The sequence below is a fragment of the Lolium perenne genome, chromosome 6 (assembly GCF_019359855.2).
Source record: "Lolium perenne isolate Kyuss_39 chromosome 6, Kyuss_2.0, whole genome shotgun sequence".
Lineage (NCBI taxonomy): Eukaryota > Viridiplantae > Streptophyta > Magnoliopsida > Poales > Poaceae > Lolium > Lolium perenne.
The window spans coordinates 231,850,183-231,869,101 of record NC_067249.2 but is presented as its reverse complement, the minus strand read 5'-3'; the positions used below and the strand labels follow the sequence as shown (position 1 = coordinate 231,869,101).

The window sequence follows — 18,919 nt, the reverse complement described above, 5'->3', positions numbered from 1 at the left end:
ACTATCTGCACTATTTTCTGAATTGAACCTCTAAATTCGTAGTTATTATTCAGTTTTGCTCAGTTTACAAGCTATTGACTCAATGACATCAATGTGGACTTCCTCGTGAATACGACGAATAGGAGCCATGCACTAGTTTTCCCTAGGAATGTTCTAGTAACATTTTTTTTGTCTGGCGCAGCAGTACGGCATGTGGGCTGCACATCTTAATTTAGACGATCGCGGGCTGCGCGTGCATAAATCCGGCCTATTATTAGCCTAGTAAAGTACGTATCGGACTGGACTCTGGATCGGCTTCAGCTCTACCGGAAACCGCTTATTTTTATACACCAGACGCCGGTTCGGCGGTTCCCTTCGTCCACACAAATCACAGCACAGGGTCTGCATCCTCTTCGCTGTAAAAAAAAAAGGATGGCTTCCTTGTTTGTCAGGTCCGCCGCAGGTCGCCTTCTTCGGCGATCGATGCCGCAAGGCTCCTTCAGTTGGAGCTCAGTTCGGTTCTTCTCTGATGGTGTTGGGAGGATGCAATCCAAGGTAAACCCCTCTTACCTTACTCCTAATTTATATCCCCTCTACTCACTTCCTCTAGGGTTTCATTGATCCGCGAAATTAATTGACCTTCCCCCTCTCCCTCTCCTCTCCTCTAGGGTTTCATTGTTCCGCGAAATTAGTTCACCGTGAAATTAATATGGAACGGAGGAAGTAGATTGTAATTAAAGATATTTCTTAATACGGAGTACCTCTATTTCTAACAATCTAGTCTTTACAAAGGATGGCAAGCTAGTGAGATATATGCATATGTTATAGTACTAGTATATACTAGTAATTGTGCACGTGCAATGCACGTGTAATCTTAGGAAATCAATCAAAGTAGCAAATGCAGCCCATTCTCACAACAACTACCAAACAACAAAATTCAGTCTTATACATACAAACCTGAAGGCAAAATTTACGGATTGGTTCTTGCTATTTGAAGTATCATCTGTTTAGTTGGAAATAAACAGCAACAGATTACAAATGTGCAATGAACTTGAGAAAGAGAATATCACAAACATACGCTTTTAAGCAACAATCTCCTATCGGCAAAACTACACTTCTGTATTCTAATAATTGTAGTGTAATCTGTGGAGAATTGAGTAATTGCTACAAAGTGAGATTTTTTCCTTCTTCTGATTGATTTAATATCATCATCATCATCATTATTTTCCTCTTGAAGGTTCAGAGCGGTTCTTTTCTTTTAATCCGCAGCTCTTGTTTATTTGGTCGAGACTATTGAGCAAGTTGTATCAACCCGAGGAAATAAATGGATTGGATGGCATTCACTTTTGGCCAAACTAAATTACCCCAAGCCCATGTAATGGTACAATAAACGTATTGTTAACATTTTAGACATGCAAAACTGTGGATGACTCGCAGCGTCTGGTCCATATTTGTGTCGACACTTGAGAGTAGACCTAACAGAAGCAGTTTGACAAGCATGTCAACTGTAACATCCCAAAAATTTCAAAACAAAACAAATGAATTTCCCTAGTTCCAAATTTTGGAACCAACAAAAACTTTTATCAAATTAAGTTTGATGCTTAGTGATCTTGCTTAATTCTTGTGCTATTGCCATGATTGCTTGTTATTAGTATTTAAAGTGATCTTAAACCCTAAACCTCACCCCTCTTTTCACCATACTAGTTAAAATAAAATAAAAGGAAATTAAATAAGAAAAAGGTATATGTGCCTATGGCTATTTTTATAAATCTTGACCCTATGCTTTTCTACTTTGTTTAGAGGTTTGGAAAACCTTCATACACCTTACCTAGTACCTATCAAAACAATTCCAAGTGGTTTCCAAAGAAATTAAAAAGAAACTAAAAATGCCATAGAGGCATATGAGAGTAAAATAGCAAATTTGTGAATTTGAGAAGCTTGACCCTAAGACTTGTTGTGAATGGTGGGATCACTCCTATATACCATTTCAACACTCAACAACACCAATTGGGTCAAGCCAAGTCAAACTAAAACTCCAATGCAACATATGCATAGAAGCATATGTGGCACATAGCCATTTCACCAAACTTTGACCTATGCCTTTAAACCTTGACCAAATGATGTGAAACCATCTCTCAACCTAATATAACACTAAATTGACCTTAACCCAAGTCCAAGTAAAGCAAGATCAACTATCTACAAGTTTAATGAAATATGACACATCACTTCTTATGTGTTATGGCCATTTTTGCAAATCTTTGAGCAAGACCATTTGAATTGGTTTCAATGGTTGGGAAATATTTCTAAACTAATAAGAATCACATTTGAGTCAAGAAATATCAAATAAATTGGAGAGAAATCAAATGGTGAGGAATTCCCAATTTCACTCACATACACATAAGGCCAATTTTGCAAATCTTCACCAAAGGCCACCATTGCTTGATCTATTGTTTGTAAAACTCTTATATATGATAAACAAACACAATTGCATCAAAGAAACCAAAATCAAATCAAAGCAAATCTCAAAATCAACATACATGTGATAATGGTCATATTGCCATTTTATAAAATGTTCACTACTTTACCCCCTGGTTTTGACTTTTCTTCAAACTAAACTTGGTCAACCAAAGCCATGTCATCCAAGACCTCATCAAGGTGAACACTTTTGATGTTGACCACTTTGACCAGAGAGTTGACCATTGCTCACATTAGTCAAGCCAAGATGCCACTTTGAAACCAATTCTAGATTCCCTCCAAATTTAGAATTTTCACAAATCTTGCCCAAAACCCAAACCAATGCCACCATTTGCTGCCAAAAATCATTTGTAGCTCATCCATGAAGAGACCTAGCAAAATTTACCCACACATGAGGTTTTTACATAAGGATTCACTTTTTACATAAAGGTACAACCACCCCACCCACTATGTACCACCACCTCTCTCCCTCACTTGTACCCCTCAATAGTGTCACTTGTACCACAACCACTCCCTTGACATTACTTAGCTTTGACATCATCTAGTAGTACATGACCACTAGGACACCAACTATGCCAAGTACTTGCATGTGTCACATACAACTTTGGCAACAACTATTTTTACAAGCTCTAGACCCCTCCAACTATGATAACCTTGTCAAATAGCCTGGACTCATCCCTTTGAACCAAGCCATGACCACAGAGAGAAAGATTTGCTCTCAAATCAATTAGAACACACCATGCCGGCCACCCTAGTCACCACCATGCCACCACTTGCTCCCTCTCTTCCTCTCTCTCTCTCACCTTGTCACACACTTTTCCCTTGACCCTCTACACCTGCCAGACATGACCCTTGGTCGAGGAGAGCACGAAGTCGACCAAAACGACCCGTGCCATGTCCCCTGATCACCACCCGTGGACACGACCCCGTTCCAGCGTGCACACTGCAAACCCCCATGTCCCACTGCGCCACCATCTTCCTCTCTCTCTCACACCTCTCCTAGACACCCTCGTTGACCTACCCGCGCCTTAGGATGACGCCACGACGCGACGCCCCGAGAGGACGCCGACGTCGGCCTCGTACCCGTGCGCCCTGCACACGATGCCATCCAGCCACGCCACTACTCACGCGTCATAACCTACCCATGAGCTCACCTCCTGACGTCAACAGTTGCCTGTGGAATAGATGGACTACTACTACGCTACTTTCGCTTCCGCTATGTGTTATGTAATGAATAAATAGAACTTCTATTGTTGTAATGAGAATGGATCATGTGATCCTTTATTTGTAAGACGATTATGGTATGTAATGAATGATGTGTTGTGATATCAATCTATTATGTCTCGCAAAAACAATATTCCTGGGATTGCGATGAATGGCATAATAGGCATCTGGACTTAAAAATCCGGGTGTTGACAAGTTGGTATCAGAGCCATTGTTTGACCTTAGGAGACCCTAGTTAGAATGGACGTCTGTAAAATTTAGTTTCAAAACCAAAGAAGTGAATATTTGTGAAAAAAACTTATTCTCACTCTTATCCTTGAGATCTTTTTCAAAATAAGAAATTCATGCTTTACTTTTTCTTTGTAGCACTATCTAAAATTTTGCACACTTGAATACTTCTCTAATTTACTCCTCCTCTTTGTTCATAGATGGAATATAAATGGGAGTGCTATCAGCTTGGTCACGGAGGAGAACTGAGGTTCGAAAAGGATTTGAAGCAACTAGTGGAATATCTAGGACACCCGTATCCCGAGTTCTTCGGAATACCCCGCAACAATCACTCCGGAGAACCCCCTCGGTGGGAAGTTTCAACTGATCTACGAAGAAAGCTTGGAGCCCCGGTATGGGAAACCATCTGGTTTTCTGTAACGGGAAACACTTGGAAAGAAGGACTAGTCAGAGCTATGCAAGAAGCAATTTCCCGTCTGTGTGGACAAAATGAGAACAAGATCAAGGACACTCGCTTCATCTACTACCCAAGACATGACTCCATGGGAAGATCGATGACCATGCCACCACACCCGGAGATGAACCACTATGTAGCACATCAGGACTTCAGGCTGTACAAAACCCGCAGGGATTTGGACAACGCCCTCGCCTCTCGCCAAGCACATTACCCGTGAAGACGAAGAATTCCCCCCTGAAGAGTAGTTTCATTTAAAGCACTTTCGTAGGTGTGAGTTGTATCAGGATCCCCTTGTATCGTAGAGCGATGAATGGTTCTTCAAACCAACGGTGTGTTAGATTTGTAATATGTGATGCTTGGTATGAATGAAAAAGTGTTGTTGGTTTTTACCCCCGCAACACTACTCAAAATTTCAATTTGTGAACTTTTAAAAAAAAATTTAACAAAACAAACCATAGAAATTTCCCTCTTATCTTATCATCTACCTCAATGTTCAGATGGCCCCACCAACCCGCAACGCCACCCAGGATGCCATGATGCAACTGCTGCAGACGATGATGGCAGACCGAGAAGTCGAAAGAGCTGAACGCCAAGCCAACATTGCTGCACTGCAGCAGCTTGCTCAGAACAACAACGGCCATGGAAACCACGACCACCCGGGGTCAAAGTTGAAGAACTTTCAGAACACCAACCCACCCATGTTCAACAAGACTGAAGAGCCCCTAGATGCTGATGACTGGCTCCAGACAATGGAGAACAACCTAGAAGTTGCGGGAGTAGAAGCCGCAGAAAAAGTACTGTTCGCCACCCACTACCTGTCAGGACCTGCTAGAGCCTGGTGGACAAGTGCCCGTGCCATGAATGCAGGACAGATGATGACTTGGGAAGACTTCAAGCTGAAGTTTAGCAAATACCATGTGCCCCAAGGACTGATCAAGAAAATGAGAGACGAGTTCCGGGAACTCAAACAAGGAAGGATGTCCGTGGTGGAATACCGCGACAGGTTTCTTACTCTGTCAAGGTACGCCCCGGATGAGACCGATACCAATGAGAAGAGGAAGGAAAGATTTCTGAACGGATTGCACGACGAGATGCAAACTGTGTTGGTGAACATTCCGTTCGCTGACCTCGAAGCCCTCGTGGACTCAGCCATACAGATGGAAGGAAAGCTGCATCAGGCCAATGAGAACCGCAAGCGAAGGATGATGAACCAGAATGGACCCCACCATAACCAGAAGTACCGCAACAACTCCTCCGGAGGATTCACCCCAAGAAACAACAAGCCAACTGCTCAGAGTTATCGCCCCAACTACCCCAACAACAACGGAGGACCCCCGAAGACCGGAGGCAACAACAACAGCAGCAACAACAACAACAACCACCCCAATGGCAACAACAACAACCCCAATACTGCCCCAATGACTGGAAGCAACGCTGTTCCCGTCAACCCCAAGGACAAGTCCACCATCAACTGCTATGAATGTGGAGTTGTGGGTCACTAATCCAATGAGTGCCCCAAGAAGCTTGCAAAGATTGCCGCCAACACCGCAGCACCTGCTCAGCAACAGCGCCGCTTTGCCGGAAGAAGGAACCAGAACAACAACAACGGCCGTCTCTACCACATGACTGCCACTGAAGCTCAGGAAGCACCCCAGACCATGCCAAGTATGTCTTCCTGTTAATAAAACGCTCAATCTCTCTTAGGAACCTAACTTTTCTTAAAATCTCCGGACGAGATTTGTTTAAGGGGGAAGGGTTTGTAACATCCCAAAAATTTCAAAACAAAACAAATGAATTTCCCTAGTTCCAAATTTTGGAACCAACAAAAACTTTTATCAAATTAAGTTTGATGCTTAGTGATCTTGCTTAATTCTTGTGCTATTGCCATGATTGCTTGTTATTAGTATTTAAAGTGATCTTAAACCCTAAACCTCACCCCTCTTTTCACCATACTAGTTAAAATGAAATAAAAGGAAATTAAATAAGAAAAAGGTATATGTGCCTATGGCTAGTTTTATAAATCTTGACCCTATGCTTTTCTACTTTGTTTAGAGGTTTGGAAAACCTTCATACACCTTACCTAGTACCTATCAAACCAATTCCAAGTGGTTTCCAAAGAAATTAAAAAGAAACTAAAAATGCCATAGAGGCATATGAGAGTAAAATAGCAAATTTGTGAATTTGAGAAGCTTGACCCTAAGACTTGTTGTGAATGGTGGGATCACTCCTATATACCATTTCAACACTCAACAACACCAATTGGGTCAAGCCAAGTCAAACTAAAACTCCAATGCAACATATGCATAGAAGCATATGTGGCACATAGCCATTTCACCAAACTTTGACCTATGCCTTTAAACCTTGACCAAATGATGTGAAACCATCTCTCAACCTAATATAACACTAAATTGACCTTAACCCAAGTCCAAGTAAAGCAAGATCAACAATCTACAAGTTTAATGAAATATGACACATCACTTCTTATGTGTTATGGCCATTTTTGCAAATCTTTGAGCAAGACCATTTGAATTGGTTTCAATGGTTGGGAAATGTTTCTAAACTAATAAGAATCACATTTGAGTCAAGAAATATCAAATAAATTGGAGAGAAATCAAATGGTGAGGAATTCCCAATTTCACTCACATACACATAAGGCCAATTTTGCAAATCTTCACCAAAGGCCACCATTGCTTGATCTATTGTTTGTAAAACTCTTATATATGATAAACAAACACAATTGCATCAAACAAACCAAAATCAAATCAAAGCAAATCTCAAAATCAACATACATGTGATAATGGTCATATTGCCATTTTATAAAATGTTCACTACTTTACCCCCTGGTTTTGACTTTTCTTCAAACTAAACTTGGTCAACCAAAGCCATGTCATCCAAGACCTCATCAAGGTGAACACTTTTGATGTTGACCACTTTGACCAGAGAGTTGACCATTGCTCACATTAGTCAAGCCAAGATACCACTTTGAAACCAATTCTAGATTCCCTCCAAATTTAGAATTTTCACAAATCTTGCCCAAAACCCAAACCAATGCCACCATTTGCTGCCAAAAATCATTTGTAGCTCATCCATGAAGAGACCTAGCAAAATTTACCCATACATGAGGTTTTTACATAAGGATTCACTTTTTACATAAAGGTACAACCACCCCACCCACTATGTACCACCACCTCTCTCCCTCACTTGTACCCCTCAATAGTGTCACTTGTACCACAACCACTCCCTTGACATTACTTAGCTTTGACATCATCTAGTAGTACATGACCACTAGGACACCAACTATGCCAAGTACTTGCATGTGTCACATACAACTTTGGCAACAACTATTTTTACAAGCTCTAGACCCCTCCAACTATGATAACCTTGTCAAATAGCCTGGACTCATCCCTTTGAACCAAGCCATGACCACAGAGAGAAAGATTTGCTCTCAAATCAATTAGAACACACCATGCCGGCCACCCTAGTCACCACCATGCCACCACTTGCTCCCTCTCTTCCTCTCTCTCTCTCACCTTGTCACACACTTTTCCCTTGACCCTCTACACCTGCCAGACATGACCCTTGGTCGAGGAGAGCACGAAGTCGACCAAAACGACCCGTGCCATGTCCCCTGATCACCACCCGTGGACACGACCCCGTTCCCGCGTGCACACTGCAAACCCCCATGTTCCACTGCGCCACCATCTTCCTCTCTCTCTCACACCTCTCCTAGACACCCTCGTTGACCTACCCGCGCCTCAGGACGACGCCACGACGCGACGCCCCGAGAGGACGCCGACGTCAGCCTCATACCCGTGCGCCCTGCACACGATGCCATCCAGCCGCGCCACTACTCACGCGTCATAACCTACCCATGAGCTCACCTCCTGACGTCAACAGTTGCCTGTGGAATAGATGGACTAATACTACGCTACTTTCGCTTCCGCTATGTGTTATGTAATGAATAAATAGAACTTCTATTGTTGTAATGAGAATGGATCATGTGATCCTTTATTTGTAAGACGATTATGGTATGTAATGAATGATGTGTTGTGATATCAATCTATTATGTCTCGCAAAAACAATATTCCTGGGATTGCGATGAATGGCATAATAGGCATCTGGACTTAAAAATCCGGGTGTTGACATCAACCCAGATCAGTATTTACATACTGTGTATAAACAACAAATCTGTGGTTGAGCGAAAGCATATCTGTCTAGCAATTAGAGCATCTTACCTGCTATATGTGTATCTTGCGCAACTACTATTCCTGGCGCCATTTACACTTGCAATATTTATTAGGTTTCGATGGCAATCAAGCTTCTGGGCCACTACTTAATTCAGCTGTTAGATGACGGGTGAAAGGAAGATAGCGCAAACACATATAGTTGACGCTTATGTCAACAGTATATCTGATCATATGAAAGAGGCAGACTTACATTTTCAGCGCAATAATAATAATAATAATTCTCAATTGAAACTTGTTGGCGTACTGAAACCTGCAAGGCACTATGATCTAAACATGTGACCGAAAAGAATAAAGGTCCAGAAGAAATATAACTCTTGGGAGATATTGAAGTGGAACAATAAGTAAGAAATTTCTATAAAATCCAATGTTCTAATTATTATTTTCCAGCCAAGTTTCATTGATGGAAAAACACAGCAGCGAACAACAAGACTGAGAAAAAAGCTAAACCACCAAGGCAAGTATCAGCCCCGTTCTCAAGCTGTATAGACCTATACATATAATCAAATGTATATGGGAAGATCCTATTTCAAAACCTGGCAACATAGCGGTGCTGCAAAACACAAACATGCTTATATCAGAATATGATAAATGAGCGATATCAAATGATATGTTCAATAGATGCAGTAGGAACATTGAATACTAATAATAATTGACCGGACTGAAGGAAGAACAAACCTGTTTCATCCCTCCAAGACATCCCTGTACACAATATTCTTCGTGCTTTTTCCAGTGGGATCTATGTCATTATTTGGCTTGGCCAAAATCCGAGTGGTCTGCCTTGACACACCCTCGACGAGTGCAACATAAAGCTGGCCATGCGAGAATACGAGGTTCGGGAGGTAAATACCAACGGTTGGAATGGTTTGCCCTTGGGCTTTGTTGATGGTCATAGCAAAACTCAACCGTATGGGGAACTGTTTCCTCTTGAATTTGAACGGAAGTGAAATGTCATCCGAAGGCGACAAAGGGATCCTCGGTATAAACACTCTATCTCCAGCATGTTGTCCACCAACAATCTCTGCATCAATTGCATTATCTTGAAATGCTCTAATCATCAATCTTGTTCCATTGCACAACCCGTTGTGAGGATCGAGATTTCGGAGAAGAATGACAGGACAATTGACTTTGAGTTTCAGAAGATGCGGGGGCAGGCCATTTGGAGTTATGGAGTTTAGATAGTCAATTGGGTAGTTATTGCGTGCATCATCTTCGACAGAGTCAAAGCTATAATATACCTTTTCTTTTCCAGGAAACCTTTCAATCATCTTTGTATTTAGATTGTCCACATGTTCATTCTTGGTTGAAAGAATGGCACGTGAGCTCATGTAGGATCCAGATGCGGCGTTTTCATGAAGCGATGGGAAGACATCTTCAATAAGCTTGTTCTTGGTTCTTACGTAGAAGTGTAAGGAATAACAATGTCATCGGAAGACGCACATAATCGCCACCGATCGTCTCTTCTGTTCCATTCCCAATTCTCAAGAGGTAACTGGAGAACCACGGGTCAGTTTGTGCCCTCATATTACGCGTGAGACGTATCTTTCTAATCTTCTCCCATAAATGAGACCTCCGTAGTGTGGCGTCAGTGATCTGCGCTCTTGTCCCACGCGTCACCACTGGAAGGACCTGCCTAAAATCTCCTCCAAACACCACAACCTTCCCACCAAAAGGCAAATCACATCCCATGATGTCTTGTAGGGACCTATCAAGTGTCTCAACTGTTTGACGCTTTGTCATGGCAACTTCGTCCCAGATTATCAAAGATGCCTTGCGGAGCAGATCTGCGGTACCACTTTGCTTGGTGAAATTGCACATGCTGCTATCTGTGAGTTTAATTGGAATTTTGAACCTTGAGTGGGCGGTGCGTCCACTAGGCATGATGGATGCCGCTATACCAGATGTCGCTGTTGCAATAGCTATTTGTCCTAGTGAACGAACCTTAGCAAGAAGTGCTTTATACAAATATGTCTTTCCCGTGCCACCTGGACCATCAACAAAGAATACCTGGCTCCTTTTGTCAACGACGTGAGAGAGTATTTCATCAAAACCAGCGCGCTGCTCAGTGTTAAGAGATGTAAACAAATTTATATCTTTTTTGTCCGGAATGATCGACATCTCCTCTTGAACCTCTCTCGAGTAACCACTTGAACACCCATCATCTACCGGATCCAAATCTGGGAGGCCACAACTGCCAATATCCTTCCCCATCGAATGCACCAGATCCCTAATGTCTCTAAGGACCATCTGCTCTACTGCGGCCTTGTTGGGATGGTTCCGAAGGTAGTCCTCAGACATTGACTCGAGGTGCTTCTCCCACAATGATCGGATGTTTGTCGCCTCACAAAACACCAGAATAGTTGCAAATAGCCTTCTTAGAGCACGTGGCATTTGGAAAGTAGCAGACTCAGTCAAGCAGTCATCAAGTGACTTGTCGGTCTCTATTAGACCTCTTTTCTCACACGCTTCTCTGAAAGACGCGCACAACTTTCCATGCACAGTCTTCAAATTTTCATATGATGTTGCACCTCGAACATGATTCATAAGTATTCTTAGGAAGTACCTTTCACCTTCAGCAGGATTTGCATACACAATTCTCCCAATCTGCCCCCGGCCCTTTAGTTTTCTTATCTGCCATATCTTCTTACCCTTAATCCAACGATAAAATTCTGGGAACTCTTTGTACAAGAAGTTCCTCGCATAAGGGTCCACCTTGTTCATCTTGAAATATTGAGTGAGCATGGTGTTGGAAGAAGAATCCCGACTGATAACATCCTCTAGATTATCACCCTCATTGAATGTGACAGACTGCATATTTTCCAAATGAAGTTGAAGTTGGAGGACCGAGGGAGAGACACCGTACATTGGAAAAGCGCAAATCCTGTGGATAGACTCCGGTGGCCCCACGAACCTAGCATCTCTATACTGTTTAATCTCATTGATTACTCCACCATCTGTATCTGCTTTCTTTGGATCAGCGAGAATGAAGCACGATCATGTCCTTTATAGATGTATTTGAATAAGTATTTCACTGCCTTGATGCTAGAGCAAGCTTCAACATTGATGTGACAATTATACAGCATAAGGAGACCAGGGTTGTATGGGACAACCCACCTATTATCCAGCTCAGCTCCTCTGACCTTCACACAGCGACCATCATGCCTCCTCCTATAGATAGGATATGAGTCCTTTCCTTGCTCCGTAGCATCACATAACTGCCGAGGATAGCGAAATCGACATTCACCATCTATCATGCAAGGACAATTTTTCTTGAGAGCACCACATGGTCCGTGGAGCATATGCTTCACCACCAAAGCATGCAATACGAAATTTTGTCCTTGTCGAGAATTTACTGCGAGATATCACCTTGTTGTACCCATCTGGATTTGTTAGCTTGCTATCCGATCGCATGATCAAAAGCATGTGCTCATGTGGCAGCCCCCTCTTCTGAAACTCAGTAACATGGACATATGCAGCAACCTCACCAAAGTATTGTTTCTTGATTAAGAGATCTTTCATACTTCGCAACTTCGCCCTGTATATTCTTGCCACAAGGTCTGGACGGTCTTGTGGCGTCTGCCCGGGTTCAAGTCTGGATGTAATCTCCTCCCAGTGTGGGTTGCAAGTCATCGTGATGAAGTAATCCGGCTTCCCAAACCGCTGGACTATCGCCATCGCATCAAGGAATCTTCGTTGCATGTCTCGATCACCTCCCGGAAAAGTCCGTGGTAGCACGATTCTCTTTCCAACCTCAGAACCACGTGTCTCGCCAGCATTAATAACATCAACAACACCCTTAAGAAAAAAATCAATCAAAACTTCATGCTCAGTATATTCATGTGTGATATAACCTAGAAATCTTAATTATTGGAGAACATTGTGGTACCTGGTATAGTTCTGCACGAATGCGCTTTTGATTTTTAGGCTTGGAGAAGAAATCAAGTCTCATTGTCTCCATCTTGATGTACATGTCAACAGCCCATTGCTGGAATCCCCGTGCACCGAACAATATAATATTAAAGAGTCCTTTCCTGACTTGTAGCTTGAAGCAGTAATACTCCCTGGCGCTGACAAATTTTCGTTTACCTCCAGTTGCATCATCATCCTGATCCTCTTCATCATCTACAAGATGGATCAAAAAATGATTAATCGTTGATCTCCACTAACAATGAATAAAATATGAAACATGAAATGTGAAACACGTTTGTCAGCACGGGGATAATTACCTGCTACCTCATCTGTGTTTTCTTCTACCTCATCTGTGTTTTCTTCTACCTCATCCGTGTTTTCTTCCAGCTGTACATTTGAACTCTGATGTACACCTTGCAAGTGTTCATGCTCGTTGTCATTCTGGTTCTCACAATGAACGACCTTAGGTGTGTCATCCTGGTTCTTTATTTTTGCAACTTTAGGTGGTTTCTCATATGGCATCCAACGGTTCCATCCCGTCTCCCCTCTCGGGAAGAATAATGGATACGCCAAAGGATCATAGCAACCATAGTAAGCTCTAATAAATATAGGACGGTCCCCTTTGCCATACACCACAACTTGCCTATCAAAGGTATTTTGTGGGTCACTCCCCTCAACCCACATCGCGGCCACACAGGAAGCTGTGGGCGCATTGTACCTTCGTTGGTCCAGCCTTATATCTGTATTTAGTGATATCCTATATTCGTCTAGGTTCGGAACAGATCCAATGCTCTTGAAGGTTTGCACATACGGGTTATCCTCCAGTATCTTCAAAATCGCCCTTACGATATTGATATCAAGATCTGGAGACCGCTTAACTCTATGTTCCAAGGTTTCATCCGTGTCATAGAAGTAGAGCTGGAGATGTCTAGGTCCTTGACCGCCAGGCACCAGATCGTCCATCTTATAATACAATGCCCCTTGTGCACGAAATGTATACACCCCGGTTTTTGACGCAGTGCTGACCGTCTTATCCAGGGTGACTCCAAGGCTAGTGAAGGAGAAGTGGCTGTTGAAATATCTTATGTGCTTTCTGAAATATTTTGCATCCTCATCAACCTGACTTGTAAACAACCGTCGCAACTCTTGAGGAACTTCAGGGGTAGCTATCTTCACCTTCCCTTTTCTGCAACAGAAAGCAGGACCCTCATATTGGATCCTCATTGCTCCACAATGTTCGCAGTCTTTTACTGGCTTCAAAGCATGATGCTTCCTTGGTAGATTGTGGTACACGTAGTCATAAGGATCATCATTCTGGTTAGTCGTGGAAACACCATTTGTCACTCGGTAGGAATCAAACACATACTTTGCCAAGACAAAATAAGTAGGAATAAAATAGGCGCCAAAAGGCATATTGGACTGCAATAATGGTATTCAGTGATTTGTATTAGTTACCTGTACCACTAAAAATCCTGCACTCATCATCATCATCATCATGCATTGTTGTTTTCTCTTGTAATGTGTCTAAGTTCTCTGCAGGCAAGTTGTGCTGAATTGTCTCAATAATGCTTGATACACCTCACATTTGTACATAGACAGTGTGATTATTTAATTTACCTTCCAATGTAGCACCTTGTTCAAATGGCTCTAAAATGCCTGCAGGATCGGACTCATCATCGCTGTTTGTGTCAACTCGGTCTGTAGCAAATAGCATAAATATTAGTTAAATATCATATCTGTGAACTGCACAATTAGATTACATGCATACACTATATGCATGTGGCCAGCAGTACCTGTTGGGTTAGTTTTACATGGTTGTGCTTGCATGTAAGGCGTGCAATGTGAGGTGATCAAGGGCGAAGAATTTTCCCGGACTAATTTCTTATACTCCCTTTTTTTGCGCAAGCATATTTCCTTCTCACCATCTGTCATTGATGAGTACCGATCCCTTTCACGTTGTCGTTTCTAATCAGAAGAATCACGCTGTCGTTTCTTGCTGCAATATTCACTTTTTTCAGCGAAGCTCTTTTGTCCATGTCCTCCTGTAGATGTGGATCCATTTTGCAGATCTTGTCCAGATTTCACATGAGAGATGAAAGTCAAATTACTGTGTAGCCAATCACTATGATCTCCGTCAAGCATTCTTGAGTCGCTGCATTGCGTGGCAGTATCCCTGCTACCTGAAGTAGAAAATAGGATGATACAGATGAAATGAAGCTCGCATGAAACATTTACGCATATTTTGCAAAATTTTCTGAATAGAGGTTTATGTACCATTTGCAAGTGACATGGTTACGTTGCTCAATGGGGTAATTTGCATCGGAGATACTTCTGCATGATTAAGAGCAATCCGAGTTGCAGCATTCTTTCGTTGGCGAGCTAACCGCTGCCTCTGTATATAGTCAGCTTTTTTGTCGGCAGACAATTTAGCGTACCAACTTTTAGCACTTTGATTTTTTTGACCTCGTTGTGTGTTTGATAGGCCAGTACCCGAGTCACAGCCATCATATTGCAAGGTAGATGTTGACGATTGATGAAGAGAAGCATTACTGCAGCCCAGAACAGCTTCAAGACATGTGAACATCAAACATTGTTAGAAGATTTTGAAGATCACGTAAAAAAAATGCAAAAAATGGCATGACAGATTATATTACCAGTTATATGGTTTGGTGAACCGTCTGCATAGATTATATTACCAGTTATATGGTTTGGTGAACCGTCTGCATAGGTATGCTGAACAAGTGGAGCCATGTCTACAAAATTCATTGTAGATGATAATTCAGTATTTGCATTAAAAAAATATGCCACATATATGCGCGAGTAAAGAACACATGACCTGGTGTTTTGTATTGCAGCTGGCTGACTCCGGATTGTGGAGGATCTGGTGTATGACATACTGTGTTATCGTTTATGTTTGCATCTGTTGAAGGAACCTGTTTTTTAAGTTCTCGTGCTTGGCGCCGGCGTTTTGCAATTTCATCTTTATTTTTTGCATAATACTCTCGGTTTCTCTGCCTTTTGGCCTCTTTAGGATCTGCAGTCATGACACAATTTACTATATGTCGAAATAATAATAAGCGAGTTGAAAGCATCAGTCATTGTTAATCACCTTGATTCTGGCCGTTGGTGATGTCTTGAAAAGGGGTGTGCTTTGACGCTGACATGTTTAGTGTTGGCTTACACTTTTCGTAAATGTAATTGATATTATAGAATACCTCGTCCCTGTAAAGTTTGCAATAGAAAGGAAAATGAAAAAAAAGGAACTCAAGCATATCAAGCATCTGCAATAACCAACAGAATTGAAACATGTTTCTAATATTAGAATGGAAATTTTGATGCAGATTTAAATTGATAATATGTATAGGATTCCGAGACAGAGTTGGGACATTATCGATCTAATCAAGCATCAACATACAGCATTACAAACACCATAAAATGAATCATACAACTAATTCAGGTTAACAGGGTAATGAGGAGTTGAGGCAGAATTAGTAGCAAACAGTAATTAATAAGAAAACTAATTGAGAAGTAAAACAATAATGTATTTTGTGAAGAATGACCGTAGCTCTCAGTAGATATGTCCACATTCTCCATGCACCTGTTTGGTATAATTGTTACACACGTGATACACTATGCACATGCACTTATTCCTGGTTTGAAGGGGCATTGGTAGGGGGATTAGAGTTTGGTAAAGTTTACATGGGAAAAAAATTGGAACTTGATAGGGGGATTAATTTTGGAGGGTAAACAGAGCAGTCAATCATTAACTCAGCCTTAGTACAATAGACTCATGGCACAGTATATATATGCACGAATAAGCCTTGGTACAATATGCAGATCGATTAGGCACGGAGAGGAACTCTAAACAGCTGAATGAAACTGGTTATTGCAAATATTGCATAATTAAAAATTGTATGGAGATTGGAGAAAACCTCAGAATTTCCGGTGACAAACGGCGGCTGACGGCGGGGGCAGCTGAGACTGTGTACCTAGCACGAAAGGATAAAACAATAACATCACACATTTTCTGGTGCAGATATGAAAGTGTATTTATTTCAACTATTGTTGACTCAAAACATAAACAAATATGATCATACACTCATAATGCTTAAATCATGCAATCAAAGCAAGCTCTATGCTTGCGCTGCAGACAGACTTGCTTTCCTTGTGTATCATATTATAGATAACCTAGAGACAAACATCCATCAAAATGAAACGTGTAGAAACTTGGACAATATTTTCCTGCTTCAGACATTGGGTTGCAATCTTTTATATGTAATAGCTAAAGATGTTTTGTCAAATTCTTTCAGTCATTTTAGCACCACTGGAAACGGTATTTCTAAATGAAACCCGGGAAGACATGCTCCTGGTTAAATAAAAGAACATCCCAAATAAGAGATGTACATATCTATGTCCTATGTGCAGACATTTCGAGCATTGAAACTGTCATACCCATTAGAATCAGCACCCAAGATTTTGTCCCTGTACATGCCATATAAACTACGAATATAGTAAAGATCCTCGGGAAACGGTATATAAGCTATCAAAAGTCCATTCTTATATCGCAAACAAGAGAATATACTTTCACTGAATATTTCAACTACACATACGTGTAAATCAAGAATCAGGTTATGTTTCAAGACAACTTGGGTCACCTACAGATGTTCCATTAAAAACAACACAGCCTCCCTTGTCACTTGCATGAACCACCAAGGAACTCTAGCAACTCATTGTGGAAAGCACAACTATCATAATTTTTTTGCAGAATGTAGAGAGCACACAGAAACATGATCTGAACAAATGAGATGGGTGAATTAAAATTTATCCATCTACTTGAGACTTACACCAACCTTCCGTCTATTACTTCAAGAACTATACTATGGTAATTGGAACCGAGAACATACATTAAAGGACACAATTAATCCCGGACTACAATGAAGTATCCATGGCGGCGAAAAATTACATCATGATAATAGTTTGAAGGATGACATGTTGAGAAATTTTTAATGTTAATAACATCAATTAGCATGTTGTAGGGTGGTAAGCGGCATGCTTTGCGGGGCTGATGTCTTTCCGAATACGCTAATTTACCAACAAGTTGAGCCGACGCTTGCAGTAATCGTTCCGCCGTTGTGAATCACAGCGAGATGACTACAGTTCTAATACCGATCAAATTTGAACAAAATAGATTTACAACACTGTAATCTTCAAATCATAAGAACATGGCAGTACAGTTACCTTCAAGCGAAGGCAGGCCAGTGCGGCGGCGGGGTTGGGCAGCGCTCCGCGCCGGTGGCGTGCGACGCTGCTGCCTGCAGGGCGGAGTCGGCCAAATCACGGGAACGCACCGTCGGGCGGAGCAGCGGTTCGGCGATAAGCGATAAGCGGCGAAGCGGCGGGCGGTGGGCAGCGGGCGATAAGGCGGCGAAGCGGTAAGCGGCGAAGCGATGGGGCGGCGGCGAGACGCAGCAACAGGCGGCGGCCGAGCAGCAGCAAGCGGCGGCGGCAAGCGGCAAGCGGCGGCGAAGCGGCAAGCGGCAAGCGGCGGCAGCAAGCGGCAAGCGGCAAGCGGCAGCGGCAGCCCAGCGGCAAGCGGCAAGCGGTGGCGAAGCGAAAAGCGGCAAGCGATAAGGGGCAGCGGCGAAGCGAAAAAGCGGCAAGCGGCGGTGACGTTGTCCAGGGATTACGTCCAGGTGATTAGCGTGCGACGGATGTTTAGCGATCGGGAGTTGTCAGCCTGGCTGTTTTAGCGCTAATCGTGGTGATGATTTGGAGCGTTAGATGTCCATCTGATGGCCGTGTTTCGTTGGTTCTGCCCCCTCTGTGCTTTTTTATATTGGTATAGATGAAAGTTTTAATACTTCCATTTGTCTACAGCATTCTTCCTCAAAATACGGCGCATTTGAAGAGTTTGGTGATAATACCTTGCATAAGTTGCGTAAATTACATGTTGAAGCTCAAAATATGGTAGAACGGGGAAAACGGTAAGCGAGTAATTCATTTGTTTCCTTTTTTCTCAATAAAATTTGTGCTCTTTTCAATCTGCAGTTTTGAGCATTTTCTGTCATCTAAAATTGCATTTTTTAAAATAATGAATATATGTTCTTTTCAACCTGCAGTTTGGAGCAACAACAGGCGAAACGCCAAACGGTGCTATCATTTATCATACTAGCAATGAAGGGCGCGACGGCACGCCGCGCCATGTGGTGGTTGAGTGATGGTAATTCTTGGCAGTGTTAAATATTTGCGGGTTTTAGTTTTTCTTTCTTTCTAGAATTGTGTTTTTCATTTTTAGAACTTGTATAATAAACCCGGGTATGTCTCTGACATGTTGGGTGAGTTTTTTTTTTCTTTCTCTTTGTTCTGTGGAATGTGTGTGACTATTTTGAATAAAAAAATGTGT

The 18,919-nt window shown here is 42.1% G+C and overlaps 1 long non-coding RNA gene across 1 annotated transcript; it reads left to right on the top strand.

Moving 5' to 3' along the window:
* The first annotated feature begins 367 nt into the window (after positions 1 to 367).
* Positions 368 to 18,684, top strand: LOC139832159 (uncharacterized). The gene is made up of 3 exons (XR_011746829.1): positions 368 to 534; positions 18,394 to 18,500; positions 18,636 to 18,684. It is a non-coding gene; the product is annotated as an uncharacterized lncRNA (long non-coding RNA).
* Positions 18,685 to 18,919: the final 235 nt, after the last annotated feature.